The following is a 5,243-nucleotide window of genomic DNA, read 5'->3' on the forward strand; positions in this document are numbered from 1 at the left end:
CCCGCCGGGCCGGTGGGGGCCGCGGGGTCTCGGCAGCGCCTCCTCGCTGCAGGCCGCCGTCGCGGAGCCCCTGGCCCCCGTCTTTGTCCCAGGCGCCCCTTCTCGGGCCTCCCCCCAAAAGCACTGCCAGGCACTTCTGGGACTTGCAGGTGGCTTTGGCCACAGGGCTGCAGGAATAGCCCTTGACCTTTAAGTGAAGCTTTCGAGCGGGGTGGGGATTCGCATCCTCTGGCATCCTCCCAACCATCTAATGGTCCTTTGGGGTTGAAAGGATTCCATGAGATTTTTACTTTCTTCTTCGCCCAAGGGAAGGAGAGTATAGTAGATGATAACACACACACACGCACGCACACACACACACACACTACAGATCATATTCATCATATTCACTGAGTGAGTCTTTGTGTCCTGAAATATACATGCATTACCCGGTTTAAAGTAAAAAGATGGTGTCTGAATACACACCGCGTCGCACACACCCTTCAAGGTAACAGACGGAAGGAAATGGTGGGGAGAGGTGTGGATAAGGTTTGCATTGGAAGGAAGCTTCCGCTCCACAAATCTGGAGCCCCACCTGCCACCATTTTATATTAGGGAGGTGACTGGGAAATATCATAAGCGTCGCCAAGTTTGGTCTCTTCTTAAGTCCTCAATCTGCAGGACAGCAGTGATTGCCTTTCTGTGCTGTTTCCAGCAATTGCTATGGCCAGACCTCAATGTTTCTTGCTGGCAAGCTCAACAAATAAAGCAAATCCAGCGGGCGTGTTTGGGTGAGCGGCCGTGTGGAATCAGCACAGTGACTAGGCGATGACTCCTGTCGTCTGGTGGGAATTCGGTATGAAATGAGGCCTGCTCGGAGAATCGGGCGCTGAAGACAGGGATGTCTTCCTGTTCCAGGCCGGATGGCAGTTCCTTACACCTCTCTTCTATACCCAGGGTATTTAAGAGTTGTCACAGCCTCATGGCCTCCGAGTCCTCTTCACCCTCACCCTCTTCTCTCTGTCACAGCAAAGCAGCACTCATTCTCCGGACCTGGATGCTTCAGGGGCAAAACCTAACTACACCCGTTGTGCTTGCTTTCCGTGTTCATCTTTGACGACCTGGGCTCAAAAGGCTCATTACCCGTAAGAGCACTGCTAAGAGTCTTTTCAGAACTCAACTTTTTGTATCTTTTTAAATGGTACCAACATTTTTGTGAGTACTTCTTATTTCCAGGCACTTACATTTTTTCCAGCTACCTCACAAAAGCTCTGTACCACGTTGACTGTCTGTCAGAAAAGTCAGGTAACATACCCAAGGTGTTACGAGTTTATTTAAATACTGCCCAAGGTTCACTACTGTTGGCCAATTTCTTTCCTTGGATTCAAGCAGGAATCCATGGGCTTCACAGAGACAATATATATGACTACGTACATTTTTCCCACAGGAAAAAAGATCCGAGATTGTCAATAAACTTCTTTAAATTGGCCCCTTCATCTAGAAAAAGTTAAGGACAATCACTTTAAACAGAAAATGGCTTTATGTATTAGAACAAGGGCTGGAAGTTTTAGAGATCTTAAGCAAGTCATGTTTATTCTCTCTGGGATTTAGTTTCCCATATGAAAAATTAAAAAGATGAATGAAAGGATTTTAAAATTTCAGCTAACATTCCCTAACTTTGTTAAAACATACTCATAAGTGTACGTACACTAACACACACACCTCAAAATGCCAGCAAGTACCCACTGTGAGATCTCATCTCCCATCCCCAGGACAGAAAATTATGAAATGTGTTCTATGAAACATAGTCTCTTGCCTCACGGTTTTGTAATTGTTTTTGTTTTGTTTCATTTCGTTTTGTCAGTTTTTTTCCACATCCTTCCTCATGCTAAGCATCCCTTCTCCAGTATGTCCAGAAACTTCCATGACAGATACTTTTTCTCACACAAGTTTATTCATTCAGTGAATACTTATTGGGCAGGTTCTCTTTGCTAGGTCCTGTGGGTTAAGAGCCGCCACCCTAGAGGGAGACACAGGAAAAGCAGACAATTGCAGCGCTGCCTAGAAAGGGACAAAATTCTGGAAACTGTGGGAGCACACAAGAAGGATAGTCAACCATCCTCCTGGGGGTTGAGAAAAGGGTTTGCTAAGAAAATGTCATAAGTGCCTGCCCCTCCAACTTTGCTGCCCTAATCGGCTCAGCCTGGAGGGGTGGTCTGCCTGTGCTGTGAACCCACAGTAGGTAAGATCTTTGGTAAACACTTGCCCCTAAGTGAGCTAAAATGGGCCCTCTCCCCAGTCCAGTAATCAAAACTAAGCTTAAAAGCCGCTAGGTAGCCGGTATTGAATGATAAGCTTGTAAACCACAGCAGAGCAAAGCAGAAATCTGGCTCTCAAAACCAAGATGGTAAAGTCACCAGGAAGTAAAATCTAAAACCCTTGCCAGGAAGCTGTTTCAGTAGATAGCAACTGGATTCCTAATGACCCAAAATATTGGTTGTCTAACAGCTTACTTGACATCCCCAGTGTGGTCTCTAACCAGCATCTCAGACTTGATTTGTCTTAAACAGGACTCAATTTTGTACACCAAGACTATCCCCAGACCGCCAACCAAGTTACTGATATCACCATTCATCCAGTTGCACAAGCTCAAGCCCGGGAGCATTGTTGATTCTTCTTCTTGTGAAACTGACAGATCCACACCATCGGCCAGTTCTGACAGCTCTACCCAATCCTGAACCAAACCATTCCACAGCCTGCAACAAAGGAAAACTGTGCACACCTAATTTTTTTGAACCAAGTAAAAAAAGTTAATAAAAGTTCTACAGTGAAAAAGAAAGGATTATATCTAAAGAGCCAGGTCGCCCAGTTATCCAACTATAGTCAACCCTCGAAAGCTAGGAAAGGGAGAATATGACGGTTAGGTGGCCTTGAATCTGAGCACTAGATAGAAACAACTGTCCTTGTTCATAATGATTCATGATCCTAAAACAAACAACAACCTATCTTTCTTTCCCTTTTGTCTCTTATTCATTATGGATTTTCTATATTCATTTTGAATCCAGTAAAAGCCAAAAGGAGCACAGTCTGTACTATGTGCCAGGCCCAGTTCTACATAGTGTATGGTCATCAGCTCATTTATTCCTTACATTCACCCTGCAAGATGTCATTATTATGCTTGCTTTATAGATGAAGCCAATGAGGCACATGGCAGAAAGGCTACTTACCACGGCCACACAAGTATGAGGTCACAAGACTAAAATTTGACTGCAGGCGGTCATTTCAGAACCCACATGGTAAAAGCAACTCAACTTGTTCAGTGGTTGGTCATTGAACAAGAGAGGGAAGCCCAGAATCCTCCCAGGAGCCCGGGGCAGCTAGCTGGATAGTGTGTCAGTCACTAAAATGAGAAATAAAGGTAGAGATGGGGAGCATAGGTTTATGGAAAATTTATGGGTTTTCTGTGAAATCTGGGAATAGCCCATGGGTTCTGCTTGGAACTATACGGACCTGAGGTGTCAGGAACCTTATGGTGGATATATCCAGAAGATGGCTTTGAGGTCAGACAACAAATGCATGATGAATGCAGTCTATGGCAATCGTTATGTTTGGTAATGAGTTATGGGTATAGCCAGTAATCCAGAAGAGTTATTAGTGTGTCTCAGGAAAAATGTAGTAATTGGAAAACAGAATCCCTAAACAACTCACAGTCACCTGTCCTTAGGCATGAGTTCATTAGTACAACTCTTTTAACATGGTAGATTTTAGATCAAGAAAAACATCACTGGGCTGCCATTGCAACAAAAACAACTAACCAACAAACAAACAAATACAACTAATAGACCCACCACCACCACAGTTCATTGGTCAGAAACAATCTATTAAGCTAGTCAGATTCTTTTGGCCAGGAGTGTTTTAAGACTTCATAGGCCCTAAGCATCAGAGCAAATAAGAAAATCCAGCACTTTCAAAATATATCTTCTTCTTCAATGAAAGGTTTTAAATTTTTTTTAACTTTGCATTTAAAATTATTTGCACAAGAATCGTTGTTGTTGTTGCTTGTCGTTTTTGAGACAGGATTTCTCTATGTCGTTCAGGCTGACCCTCACAGAGATTCTCCTACCCTCAGTTGCTGGGATTTCAGGCATGTACTACCACACCTGGCTAAGAATCATTCATTTTATTCACTTGTGGCTGTGATTTGTCCATATTCATCAAATATACTTAGGAACTATTGCGACATAAGAAGAAAATCTAACCTATAATTGTTTTCAAATGGAAGGATATTGTTTATAAACATGAAAAATCACAAACTCATGTTTTATAGACATTTATAATTAAATATTAATTACCAATTTAAAGTTTTCTGTAAATCTGTAATCTCAAGGGATGTACATCTTTCAGGAGCAAAGGGTTGACTTCATGTCTCTATAATGTAAAATTACATCAATTTCTCTAGCACCTTTGTTTGCAATAACTTTCCATTTCCTGGTTCCAGGTACCCATGTAGTCTGCTTACCTTTGTCCTTACATTCTGTGAGAAGCTACTGGGTCTTGTCAATAGATGTATACTGTACTTCATCTCCCTGCCCCCTGCAGACAGCTTGAGTGAGCTTCTCTTCCTGCAGCCACAAGCACTGTTTGTATTGCACAGCCAGCTCCCTACATGTAGACAAGCTCTGCAGTTCTCTCGAAACCAGTGGCCAAATATGGCCCACAAACCCAGGGGAAACCTCCTGAGTAGATGTTCTTGTAATCATTGGCGAGTCCTCATTCTGCTTCTGGACAGACGTTGCACATGACCATGCTGGGCCATGGGCCTCGTTGTGCCTGTTTCTTTTTTTCTTTTTCTGGTTTTGTTTTGTTTTTTTCCAGTACCGGGAATCGAACTCATGACCTTGAGTTTACCAGGCAGGTGCTGTGCCGCTGAGCTAAATCCCCAGCCCTCGTGCCTGTTTCTGTAGGGTATTTTCCATGAGCTGCTGCCCATCACTTAGGGAGTCTTAGGTTTTCTCTTCCTCTCTCCTTCAAGGCCTGCTTACTTAAAGGTATTTCATTAGCACATTTTAAATTATAATAAAAGCCATAACATTGGGAGGTTTGTTTTTTTTTAACATGACCACGTTTTTGAGAACAACCAGCCTGCTAAAATCCCCAAGAACAGGAAAAACAATAGGCTTTAAAACCTCCATAATACTGCAGGGTCACATATTTTTATTGACTTTACCCAAACACTAGATACTTTGGTCTTGCAGTTTTTGTTG

Source organism: Chinchilla lanigera, unplaced genomic scaffold (assembly GCF_000276665.1).
Source record: "Chinchilla lanigera isolate Chin_1 unplaced genomic scaffold, ChiLan1.0 scaffold00029, whole genome shotgun sequence".
Taxonomy (NCBI): Eukaryota; Metazoa; Chordata; class Mammalia; order Rodentia; family Chinchillidae; genus Chinchilla; species Chinchilla lanigera.